Genomic DNA, 13,359 nt, shown 5'->3' with positions numbered 1-13,359 from the left:
AGGACTCAGCTCCTCTCCAGGCCTTGACGGCAAGCACTAAACCACCACGTTAATCACGAGGAACTCAAGCCCCTGCCAGCCTTACGGATGTCTCCAGTCCCTTGTATGCCACAGAAGAGATCTCAAATCCCCTGAGAACCTCACGAGGAACCCCAGCCCCATGTACCATTCTACAAAGGACGCAAAGCCCTGCATGCCTTCCTGCAAAACCCAACACCTACAAAACACCCCCTCCAGCTGGTGTGCCACATGAGGGACCCTGGCCTACTGCCATCCTTACAGGCTTTTATATGGCATGCCCAATGCCCGGCATGCCATAGAAAAGCCTGGCTTGTCATTAACTCTAGCCAGCAGTGTGTTCCCTGGCAGAAACCAATTCCTTTCTGGGCATGGGGAAGACGTGTTGTGGTGCCGGCTGCATCTGTGGGAGCAATGGGGAGCGTGAGCCCGTGCTGTGCTGCACTGCTGAGCTGGCAGCACGCTGGATACGGGCAGGACGTTCTCTGTTTCCCCCAGAGCTGGGGCCTGCAGGCACCTTGCCGGCCCTTGGCACAGGCTGTGCCAGCCAACAAAGCCCAGCAGGCCGGGAGGAGAGCCCGGGGGCAGCGCAGCTGCTTGGGCAGCGGCTGCTGCCAGGGACACGGGCCAAAGCCATCCCTGAGCAGCCACTGCCACCCCTGGCCCTCCCTGCCCCGTGACAGCTACCCCAGCCCCAGGGGACAGGCTCAGGCCCACTAAGGACACACTGGAGCCTTGCTCTCCCTCTCTGTCCTTTCCCCACCATGGGCACCCCATGCAGTCACTCCCCAGGTTTCAGGATGTGTCCCCCATGGAAGGACCCCAGCAGGACTGCTCAGAACCCGAGTGCCCTGAGCCTGCTTGGGATAATTCCCCTGAGCTGTGCTGGCCTTGTCTGGGCTGTGTAAGACTAAACATTAAGAATTAAAGGCAATTTTACTTTTATTGCCCAAGTGTCAGAAGATTCTAGGTTTCCTTAACTGTAAAACTACTTTGTCAAATGCAGAACTGTTGGAGGAAAGGGGAACAAATATCTGGTGTCCGTATTCTATGAAAAACTCTTCTCAATGCTACAAAGGAAAAATATATCTAAATGTTTTAAAATGAAAGACAAAGATAACATGAGGGTGCTGTTGGTCTGATGGGCCCCATGCCCAGCTGCTGCCTGCCCATGCCTGGCTGTGCCCAGACGAGCAGCTCCGCCAGTGCTGGTGGTAGCACACAGACACCTGAGCTGAACCTGGACTCAAGCCTGTGATAGATGAATAATGCGACAGTTGACTCTCACAATTAAAGGATAAATATCATGCATATATGTTAAGAGAAGTTTTATATATATATAGATATATTTTACCCCCTGTTGTGTTGTTATCTTGGGATTACCTGTGTTTGAGACATTTAAGAGGGTCACCTTGCTACGACAGCAGCACCTGACCTCCAATCGAGATGTAAGGAAGTAAACTCCAGCACTGGACATCAAAGAAGGAGTCGATAGACAGAACTTTAAGAAGGGCAAAAGAGTTAAAAGGTGAGACATCCATTGCGTGCATGAGAATGTGGTGGGAAAAATCCTCTACTCCCGGCACAGTAACATTGTCTTTATTCACTGTCCTGTTATATTTCTAATAAGGTTTTTAATAATCATCTAAAATTTTTACAAGTAAATATAACTTTTCGAATAATCCATTCCCTGGCTAGAGGGCTGCACCTCCTATCCTGGATGGGCAGCTAGGTCATTCCCTTCAGGGAGAGACGGATCTGTTCTAGGCAGTGGTTGCAGCATACTTCCAGCTACAAGCTGGTAATACACCTGTGGTAAGGACAACGGACACTGGCACGGAGATGCATGATGACAGGCCAAGTTCTCCATGGCTGAGGTATTAGGCCGGTCTTGTGAAGTGGGAGAGGTGCTCCTGTGGAGAGAGGAGGTGGCTGAGGCCCCAGCTGACAGTGGCACACAGGGACCCTCGTGCACAGCAGGGCCCAGAGCTGGCAAGGCTCCCCAGCACGGCTGGAGCTGCTGGCACAGCTGGGCCCAGCTGGACAGCTGCCCCTCAAGGCCCCGGCCAGCAGGGCACGGCTCTGGGCAGGGTCCCTGGCCAGGAGCGGGCCCCACAGCGCCTCTGCCTTTCAAGGGCAACCTCGGCCCTGCTCTTTCTCCTCCCCACCTCCCTCTGCCTCTGCCCTGTGCCCCTGGGGCTGCTCTTGGCCAGGCAGAGTCAGTGGGAGCCAGCTCTGGCTGCAGCCCCAGCGGGGCCCCCAGGACAAGGCCCAGCAATTGAGAGGCCAATGGAAGCACTGGGCAGCAGCAGAATCCTCAGCAGAGTTATTTGGACAATCAGGGACTGGCCACAACCCCACTGCAGTCTCAATGGGAATGTTCCCCGACCACGTTAGACTTTCAAAAGAAGCTGTTTGAGGGGGAGAGCAACAAAACACTCACTGTTTTCTGTTCCAGAAATACCCGATTCCAAAGCAGCACAACATGAAGACAAGCTCCAAAGAAAGCACGCCTGCCAGTAACCCTAGCCAGCAGCCTCTTCCCTGACAGAAACCCCTTCCGAGGCCATCCTGGGCATTGGGAACAGGTCTTGTGATGCTGGCTGCATCTGAGGGAGCAATGGCGAGCGTGAGCCCGTGCTGTGCTGCACTGCTGAGCTGGCAGCACGGTGGATATGGGCAGGACGTTCTCTGTTTCCCCCAGAGCTGGGGCCTGCAGGCACCTTGCCGGCCCTTGGCACAGGCTGTGCCAGCCAACAAAGCCCAGCAGGCCGGGAGGAGAGCCCGGGGGCAGCGCAGCTGCTTGGGCAGTGGCTGCTGCCAGGGACACGGGCCAAAGCCATCCCTGAGCAGCCACTGCCAGCCCTGGCCCTCCCTGCCCCGTGACAGCACCCCCAGCCCCAGGGGACAGGCTCAGGCCCTGTCAGGACCCAGCGCAGCCCCTGCCCAGTCGGGAGTCAGGGCTGGCTCTGGCCCTGGGCTGGTGGCAGGGCTCCCGCTCGGGGCTGCTCCTGTGCCTTGGGCCTCTGGGCACTCAGGGCCAGCTCCGCAGCAGATGCAGCGCCAGGGACGTTGCTGCACCAGTCCCATTTCCCCGGGGCTCTGAACCAGCTCCAGAGGCCTGGAAGCCAAGGCGCCTCCAGCTTTGGCTGCTGCCGGGCCGCACAAGGGCAGGCCCTGGGGGAAGAGCTGCTGCCACACAGCCCCGGCCAGGGCTGAGCCCGGCACAGCAATTACCTGCTGTGCCTGTGCCCGTGTCTGGCATCGCCTTCCTTCCTGCAGCGAGGGCTGCCAATGAGCCACTGCTTCTCCCTGAGTGTTCCTCCTCCTGAACAGCCTTTTGGTCCATCACTTGAAAAAGGAAAAAAGGGACAACTGGATCAAATGGAAATATTCCCCACTGGGGAGGTGGCACCTTCATGAGGCAATGCTTGTCTAAGTCACAGGTAAAGATCAGGAAAAAGCCCAGGTAACTGGGGCTGGGCCAGTGCACTCCCTTGTGCAAACAGCTGCACCTCCTGATCTTCTCAGAGACTGGGAAATGGCAGGGGATCTCAGGCCCACGGTACAGTTGGGGCACCCTATCAGCTAATGCCAAATGCCTTCCTGCAGAGGCTGGGGAGGAATTGCAGCAAGGCCAGGCTGGGAAACAGCCCTGCAGGGCGTCAAAGCAGCAGCGGGGCAGCGAGGCTGCCATGGATCCCTTCCCGCTGTGCCGGGCACGGCGTGTCCAGATGTGCAGCCAAAGCCCCCGGCTGCTGAGTCCCAGGGGGAGCATGAGGGAAACGCACCCACCTTGTCCTCGGGGTGCTTGCTTCTGTGTTTGTCTCAGGAATTCATCTGCCTCATGAGATGTTTTGGCTGCAGTATCTTGGGTCTTTCCTTTTGGAGGACCTTAAGAGAAAGTAGTTCCATTTCCCAGGAATGGATCCCACAAAAGCAGGGCTCAGCCTGTGGGGTCAGCAGGGACACACTACTCACCCCTGCCATGGGAGCTGGGTTGGGGCCAAGCATCCAGCCCTGGAGCCTGAGAAGTCCTCCCTGCAGACACACCTGTAACTCAACAGCCACAGAAGCTTCTGCCATCTCTGCTGATCTGCACGGGCACCACTGAGCCGCAGGAGCGGTGAGGGGATCGCGCAAGGCGAGGGCACACACGTGCATGGTTCTGTGCTGGCACCTGCAGCGCTGCCTCCCTGGCCCAGCTTTGGGCTCTGAGCTGGCAGCTCTCCCAGGGGAAAGGCCTTGACCTACCCTCAGCATCTCCCAGAGCCTCAGTCCTGGACGTGGCTTGGGAAGCTGCACCACCTTCACCAGCAGGTTCAACTGCAAAGAAAGGCAGGACAGAAGACCTGTAAATCCACCAACAGAAACACCAGCCAAACCTCACTAAAAAGTCACCACTACTCCTTGAAGTAAAATAGACTGATGCATGTTAATACCTAAGCTTGTAAGCTGTAAAACCCATTGTTATGAGAAGTAAAATATTTTATTTTAAACTGTATTATTCATGAGGTTGTTTTAAGTGAACTGAATATTTAAGGTGTGATATGCAAATTTATTTCAAAAAATAAAATATTTTAGTGCTTTTGTTATAACAGAGAAAAGAAATAGAAGTAAAAGCTAATGAAACACTGTAAAGAATATATTAGAACAATAATATGATTCGTGAAAAATCGGAAAAAAAGTAAGTATATAAGATACAAACCAGATTTAAGTTCCAAGAAACACTAAAAGTAACATTAAATCAGATAGGATATAACAAAAGCCGTTAGATATTTAATAAGGATCAAATTAAAATAAAGGAAAAAAGCCAAGTAGAGCTGAAAGAAAGAGAAGTGTACAGACTAATTACAACTTTAGAGCTAAAACGTCAAAGAAATAAAATTATAATAATTAGAAATAAGCAGATGCTATCCTAAATCCTGAAAAACAATTTAAAAGGCTCTTATAAATCTTATGAAATAAATACTGAGAATGAGATGAATGACACCAGTGACTAGATCCCAAGGTGTAAGCTCTGCTACCAAGAAGATACACATCTTGGCCCTTTGGCTGCAACCCAAAGGGGCTTTGAGAGAGCTAGAGTGTTAAAACTGCAGAGGATTATTGTCACTGTATCAGTCATCCAAGCCCAAAAAGAATGAGCCATATGCACACTCCCAAGTTAGTGTAGTACGCTATAATTTTAACAAATTCAGAAGGTGCACTATGAGTAGTAAAAGACACTGGAATAAAGAAAATGTGAAATAGAGCAAAAAGAATAAAATGGCAAAATTTGTAAGCAATATATTAAAACTTTTTGTTCTGGAAGAGCTAGAGAAGAAATAAATCCTGAGAGTAGAATAAAGCAAATTGCTCAAGAATTAGAAAACAAGAACATGAGACAGTTATAAAGACACATTTTAACAGGCAACATAAGAAAACATGAAAAACTTATTTTACAAATATTACCAGCCTTAAACGACTATGGAGTCAAAATATATCTAAAGTACAATAAGCACATGCATTGATATAAAAAAATATAATTGACAATCCAAAGAAAAGAAATTAAAGATTTAGAAGAATCTACCTTATGAGAAGAGCTGTTAATTTTAGACCCTGACTAGTAGTATGAAAGCGTAGTTGTTAAGTTTTATAAATACTAAACATAAAATTAGAAAATAAGTAAGCTTTGTCAAAGTGTATCCTAAAAGTACAAATTTAATAAATTAATAGAGAAAGGGAGGGATTCTGATAGATTGTATGCACAAATTCATGCTGAGACTACAGTAATCTCGCCTAATGAAAATCCTAGCATAACAAAGGAGGGTTCAGGGCAATCAACATGCACCAAAATCCTAGCCTGAATATTCGTCCCCAGAAATGCTGATTCCAGAAGATTATTTCTCTGACCAAACCTCAGCAATATGCATTCGATATGCATCATCTGTAAGATAAATGTGTGCCTCCTAGAATGCATATTCCAGGAGATTTTCCTCTAACAAAGTGAATTTTTTACCAGTTTTGGGGAAACTCTCAGCAAGAGCTGCAGCAAGAAAGGAAAAAATACATGAATATGCAAAAAGGATAAAAACAACCATAAGAAAGCAGAAAAACTGCTGCCCTCCACAGCGCTTGGAGCTTGGAAATGGACAAAAAAGACTTTGAGAGAGCTGTCCCTTCGTGATGCACAGGGGAGAGAAATGCCCCACCTGTCTCACCTGACGCTGTTAGCCTGGTTCAGGGCCAATCTGATATTTGCTTCTAGATTTTCTACGACTGAATTTTAATTATGGAATAAATTCTCCGTATTAATCAGAAAAAGCTAATTCATTTAAAACATCCGGGACTCCTGGAACCCTCATCAGGGACCCCAAAATATCCCTTTGTGCCTCTTCAGGTCCAGGCCCAGATGATCCCCCGGAAGGAAATGTGCCCTCAGCCCAGGGACGCTCAGCATGGGCTCCCCCATCCCCTCGGGGCCCCACCGCTGGGCACAGCAGCCCCTGCCTGGCTCCTGCCTGCCCACACCGTGGCCATCCACGGCTGCCCCTGGGCATGGAGCTCAGTCACTGCTGGTGCCGGGTGGGCTTTGCTGGTGCTACCACCAGGACACTGGGTCACAGCTGCATCTCTCTACTGCAATAGAAGAGCTGATTTGGGAAGTGCTGTGCTGCCCCATTTCTTCAGCCCCACTAGCTGCCCACCCCCACAGTGGCACTGGGCTGCCCCCAGAAAACTGTCGAATCTGGGCTGTGGCTGCAGGGCACAGCTGCTCTACAGCACAGGTGGACTGCCTTGGGGGTAGGACTGCACTGAGGGTAGGAACAAGGAACGGGGTGAGGTCTGCTCTATGTTTTCCGAAGGTGATTATTCTACAGACCATCAGGGGCAGACCAACACTGCATTAAAAGCATACACCAACTTACAAACAATGCAGGGTCCCAGGGCAGGATCCAATCTTTAGCCAATTGGGAGAAACTGAGGGTGGAACACCAGGCGGGGAATACAAGGTTTAAACCAATTGGGGATTACAGGGGAGGGGAAGAACTTAAACAAACCAATGGGGTTCCGAAGGATACAAAATTGATAGGGAAGTTTCTAGAGCAAGGGGCAGGCTTGGAGAGGGACTGACATGCAATGGGAGGAGGAACAGTGAACAAAAGGGCAGGTCTTTGGAGAGATGGACAAGTGGGGCAAAACCAACATCACAGGGGGGAAAGGAGCAACCCATTGGTAATAAAATATGCTATAGCAATAGAAAATAAGGGGAGGGGTGTAAAACTGACTGCTAGGACTGAATTACAGTAAAAAATTTTGTTATATTTCTCCAATTACTGTATCATGAAAGAAAACCAAGCAAATTAAATGTTGCAGCAATTTTAATGAAGTAGCTGAAAAGTATATGAAATTGAATCCACTCAAAATATTGACAATATAATTTGGTTATGATAAGGGATAATTTGGTTCTTATAATAGCACATAAGGAAAAATAACCGTGCGGGGTACACGGGGGGTACGGAGGGCAGGGCTTGACCCCTGTCCCCTCACATACAAATTGCCAAGCCTAAAATTCTCCTTTTTACACTGTACATCATCACCATCTCTTCCCATTTTCAATTTGTCACACTTGTATCTCCACATTCATTATCACTTTTACCACGCATGCTCCACCGTTTTTTAGGTGGTTGCACTGTTCTTTGGGGTCATCTCTGATGAAGGCCTCTCCTCTTCCTCAATGTCCTTTGATTCACCTTTTGGATTACACATGCGCACCAAGCTGGTATAATATAAGCCAAAGCTAATATCATACAAGCCAATACTATGTTCTAGCATCAAAGCAATAAATCTCCTATAATTAACATTTTCCTGGATGTCCAACCAAACTTTCCTCTCTTCCAACTAAATTCAGTAATACTTATCTCTTGCTTCTTCCTGTTCTGAACATCTGCAGGAGAAGGGGGGGAGCCCCTCCTCTCCCTTTCTTCCTTGGCATTACACCTTCTAACTGTTTTACTGTTTCCAAATATTAATTATTATATCAATATTGATTACTTTACAATTTTATCAGCAGGAATCACACCTATTTATTACAACATGAACTGCAATGGAGAAGCTCTGAGTCAAGGCTCGGATGAGCTCTTCAAATAATTTCCTGGCAGAAACAGATAGCCAAACTTGCCCTTATCCCATGCAAACAGAGGGTTCCAAAAATAGCAACACCTTCCGAGGCCCTTCTGGGCATCGGGAACACGTGTTGTGGTGCCGGCTGCATCTGTGGGAGCAATGGGGAGCGTGAGCCCGTGCTGTGCTGCACTGCTGAGCTGGCAGCACGGTGGATACGGGCAGGACGTTCTCTGTTTCCCCCAGAGCTGGGGCCTGCAGGCACCTTGCCGGCCCTTGGCACAGGCTGTGCCAGCCAACAAAGCCCAGCAGGCCGGGAGGAGAGCCCGGGGGCAGCGCAGCTGCTTGGGCAGTGGCTGCTGCCAGGGACACGGGCCAAAGCCATCCCTGAGCAGCCACTGCCAGCCCTGGCCCTCCCTGCCCCGTGACAGCTCCCCCAGCCCCAGGGGACAGGCTGTCAAAAAGTCCACAGCCAGCAAAGAGATTGTCCCAGGAATTGTGTGCTGCTTTTCCTTCCTGCAGTTGGTCCCAGAAACATCCATCAGACTGCTGTAAATGCCCACACATGGTCTGATCAACCCCTATGCTTTTCCAGTCTGCTCTCTGAAATTCTGCAACAAATCCACCAATAAATTCCAGGTTACCTCTGTTTATTGTACACTACAGTTTCCTTCATTTTTTCCGAATAGCTGGAAGTTTCTATATATAGCAATGCCCTTGAGGATCTCTGATTCTTTTCAGTATTTTTTTTTTCTATTCAGACATATGAAACAGCCTTATTGGTTTTTATTTTGGCAGGTCTGGTTTTTTTTTCTTAGCATGATGGTTTACTTATTACCTATATGTAAACTTGTTATTATTTATGGTTATTCATTCCCCAAGTAATTATTTTCACAATCTGTCATTCACTTCCTAGTTAATGTTCCATACATGAACAACTTGGACTCTCTTTTTATAGGAATAGAAAGATCTCAGAAAGCTGAATTTTTTATTTTGATGACACTCTTTCTGCCCACTCCCACCTATAACGGTGATTCCTTTTGAAACATACCTGAGGACATGTGGAGTTTTTGGAAAATGCTTAGCTTAACCTGGGTATTGGATTATTATTTTCAGTGCTATAAACCTACATTGCTTCAAGGTTCACACCACGGTCCTGATTTGTGGCTCACTGCATGGATGACTGTCTGAATTAAAACAATGTTTGTGAGGCAGCTGAAGAGCTTAGACCTCAGAGATTAAAATTCCTGGGAGGGGGAGGAGAAAGAAGAAAGGATAAAATCCAGATTCAAAGGGTTTTTTCTCACTTCTAGTATGCCAGAAGTATGGTAGACTACACCTGTCTTCGGATGTCATTTACTTACAGAACAACTCTCTACAGTGCCAGATTCCAGGAGAAATGACTGAACACTTTGCCTCCCAATGCATCAGCTTTAATTCTAGTGAGAGGTAGCCTTAATTACAGTCCAATTAGAGCAAATCAACAAAGCAGTCTTGCCATTGTGTGAGTGGCAAGAGGAATTTGCTTGTGAACACATGAATATGTCCCACACAGTAATGAACAAAATTTGCCTTGACTTGGAAGAAAGTAGACAAGGAGCAATGCAGTATTTGGGTTTTATCCAGGGATAAATGGGGCAAGAAGCTGTAACAACTTAACCTGTTTTACAGAACACAAGTACTGATACGGCCAATAATGAACCCACATGAAGGGATCTTCAGGACATTCCTTTATTTCTCTAACCAGGAATGGGCAGCAAAATGCTGACATTTATCTGAACTGGAAGCCGTGTTGCTCTCCTTTTTCTCCTTGAGCACACTGTTATTTGCAGACTTCACTGCCCAGCCCATCAATCCTCTCGTGGCCAATTGCTAAATGGCACAAGTACCAAAATACAGGTGCCAGCATAATCAGCCCAGCACTAATGCAGCACTGCTTTGATGGTGCACAGGAGCACAGAATGGCTTGTGTTGGAAGGGACATTTAAAGGCCATCTAGTCCCAATGGCCTGCAGTGAGCAGGGACACCTTGAACTAGGTCAGGTTGCTCTGAGCAGGAGTTTGAATGTCTGCAGGGATGGATGTCCAGCTCTCTGGGCAACCTGTGCCAGGTTTTCATAACAAACAGTGTAAAAAATGTGTTTCTTTCATCTAGTCTGAATTGACCATCTTTTAGATTAAAACCATTCCCCCTCGGTTTGGTCACAAAAGACTCTACTAAAAATTCTGTCCCATCTCTTTACAAGCGCTCAGAAGGCCCTGAAAGGCAGCAATCAGGTGTCCCTGGAGTCTTCTCTCTTCCAGGCTGAACACTGTCAGCTCTCCCAGCCTGTCTCCAAAGCAGAAGGGCTCCAGCCCTCAGAGCATTTTGTCCCTCCTCTGGACTAGATCCAACAGGACCGTGTCCTTCCTGCCTTGGGGACCCAGAGCAGGATGCAGTACTCTGTCGTGGTAGAGACCGAGACACTACAAAGCAACACAGTCCATTTCCAGAAGGCTTCAAACCCTGTTTTTATTCTAGCCTGCATGCTTTTTCTGCATTCTTACAAAGCTCTTATGTTTACACTTTATTCATTGGTCACGAGAGACAAGCAAAATGCTCAATGGAATAGGGAGTTGCAGGTTTCTCTTATTTATTCTTCTTTCTTGGTTTTCATGTCAAAAACATTGGTAGGAAATTCTTTCAGGGGTAAACATGGATCTTGCTATCAAACTTCTCGATGGCTCACAGAAATCACTATAAAACCCCTTCCAGAGTACTCCCAGTAGGGTCTTACCTGAGCAGAGGTGGGGAATCACCTCCTTCAACCTGCTGGGCACTCTCCTTTGGATGCACATGGCTGGCTCATGTCCAGCCTCTCATCTGGCTGCAACACCAAGTCCTTCTCGGCAGGGCTGCTCTGCATCTCTTCATGCCTCAACCTGTGAGATCAGCTGAGCTGGGACTGTGTCACAGCCCTTGGGCAGAGCAGCTGGGCAGGATGAGCTCCCTTCCGAAGAAGGCAGATCCAGCTCCAAAAACAATTCCACCCTGGCCTTGAGGTCACAGAAGGCTCTGAGATCACAGAGGCGCCAGAGCCCCGTGGTTGCAGAGCAGCACAAGGAGCCAGCAGTCAGTCCCTGAGCACAACTGTTGCGTCTGCAGCAGCGGTGGCAGCAGCGGTGCTGACATTGGGACAGCGGTGTCGGGACAGCAGTGGCAGCAAGAGCTGCGGGACTGGCAGAGGGCAAGGCACCATGGCCCTTGCTCTGCGCCTTGTCCTCCTGCTCCTCCTGGCCGTGGCCCTGCCTGCCAGGGCTGCCCAGGCTGCTCCGCTGCAAGCGTGGGGAGCAGGTGAGCCGGCAGCCTGGCTGCCCTTTCCCGGGACAGCGCTCCCTGCTCCCCGGGAAGCGCTGGGGATGGTTTTGCCCAGGGCTTTAGGGAGGGTTTCCTGTGTGGGAGTGAGAGAGCCCCCATGGTCCCTGGGCTCCTCCAGCCACCCATCCAGGGATGTTGCACAGGGCCTGCAAAGAGGGTGGAGAGTGACCAGAGCCAGTCCAGAGCTCCCCAGGCCCCTGTGCAGCTTTGGCCTTGTCCACTGACATCTGGCAGCCAAGGCCTTACCCGACCCCCTTACAGTGCCCAGTTCTCTAAGGGAGAGGAGGATCCCAGCACACCATGGAAATGGGTCTGATCAGATCTGTGCTCCCCTCTAGATGAGCATACTAGGAAGGCTTCTTCAGCAGCTTGGCTTAATGAAGATTTCCAGGGTCTTAGCCCTCCAGCAGGTATGTTGTCAATGTTGCGAAAAGAATAATCATTGAGAACCTGGCAGGAAGCAGGTGACAGGAGCTTCTGTGGCTGTTGAATTACAGGTGTGTCTGCAGGAAAGACTTTTCAGGCTCCTTTCCTGGTTGCTGCACACAAGCCCCGCTCCCATGGCAGGGGTGAGTAGTGTGTGCCTGCTGACCCCACAGGCTGAGCCCTGGTTCTGTGGGATCCATTCACCTGAAATACGAATGCTTTTCTTAAGGTCCTCCGATAGGGAGGAACAAACCTAGAGGAGACAGCAAGTCCCTGGAGGCATCCAAACAGATGGACAGGATCTGGAGTGACCTGGAGAGACAACGTGGTGGGTGCATTTCCCTCATGCTTCCCCTGGGACTCAGCAGCCGGGGGCTTTGGCTGCACATCTGGACACGCCGTGCCCGGCACAGCGGGAAGGGATCCATGGCAGCCTCGCTGCCCCACTGCTGCTGCTGCTGCTTTCACGCCCTGCAGGGCTGTTTCCCAGTCTGGCCTGGCTGCAGCTTCTGCCCAGCCTCTGCAGGAAGGCATTTGGCATCAGCTGCCAGGGAGCCCAAACTGCACCATGGCCCACCCTGAGATCCCCTGCACTTTCCCAGTCTGTGAGCGCATCTGGAGGGGCAGCTCTTTGGAGGAGGCAGGGCCCTGGTCTTTCTCCTTAATCTTATCCATTACTTAGACAAGCATTGCCTCCTGAGGATGCCACATTCCCATTGGGAAACAACCCCACCTAATTCACCTGTCCTTTTTCCTTTCTGCAGACATGGAAGGAGAGCCTGTGCTGAAGGCTGAGTTTCCCAGAGGAAGCAGTGGCTCCATGGTAGCCTCTGCTGCAGGAAGGGAGGCGATGCCAGGCACAGGCCCAGGAGGTAATTGCTGTGCCTCTGGGCCTGAGCCCTGCTGAGGCTTCAGCTGCCCTCTCTGCTTCTTGGGAGTGCAGGCACACAGCATTACCTGACCCCCTTACAGTGCTCGGTTCCCTATACAAGGGGATCCCAGCACAGCATGGAACAGTACCCATCTGTGCTCCTTTCTAGATTGGGAACGTGACTTCCATCACTGGGAAACGCTGTTAAAGCACAGTTTAAGGTTGTTGGAGCTTGGTGATGGTAGGTTTTCAGCAACTCTTTGCTAACAGAGCAATCATTGTCCAAGTGTAATCATTGTCCAGAGTAATATTCCTCTGTCATTTCCCTTGACATCCTCTGAAGTTTGATGGATTGTGGAAATCCTAGCCTCCAAATTTCTACTCTTGTACCCAACAGTGATCCCACAGGATGGCTGTCAGTGGGAGGAAGGAGCATTTAGCTGTACATCTTCCTCCCATGTGCAATGCCAGTGTGTCCTTCCATGTGCTCTGTGCAGCCAGGGAGATGGGAAGAGAGGGAAGGGGCCGGGCCCAGGGCTGTGCCCCAGGGCTGAGCCTTTGGCAGCTTCTTTGCCAGCCC

General features: G+C 49.9%; 1 long non-coding RNA gene across 1 annotated transcript; it reads right to left on the bottom strand.

Moving 5' to 3' along the window:
* Nucleotides 1-3,269: 3,269 nt before the first annotated feature.
* On the bottom strand, nucleotides 3,270-4,083 carry LOC135308383 (uncharacterized). Its single transcript, XR_010368821.1, has 3 exons — nucleotides 4,000-4,083; nucleotides 3,814-3,912; nucleotides 3,270-3,369 (listed from the first exon to the last, which is right to left on the bottom strand). It is a non-coding gene; the product is annotated as an uncharacterized LOC135308383 (long non-coding RNA).
* Nucleotides 4,084-13,359: the final 9,276 nt, after the last annotated feature.

This window comes from Passer domesticus, chromosome 9 (assembly GCF_036417665.1).
Source record: "Passer domesticus isolate bPasDom1 chromosome 9, bPasDom1.hap1, whole genome shotgun sequence".
In the NCBI taxonomy this organism is placed as follows: domain Eukaryota; kingdom Metazoa; phylum Chordata; class Aves; order Passeriformes; family Passeridae; genus Passer; species Passer domesticus.
The sequence above is the reverse complement of the archived record's forward strand: the minus strand, read 5'-3'. Positions and strand labels throughout refer to the sequence as shown.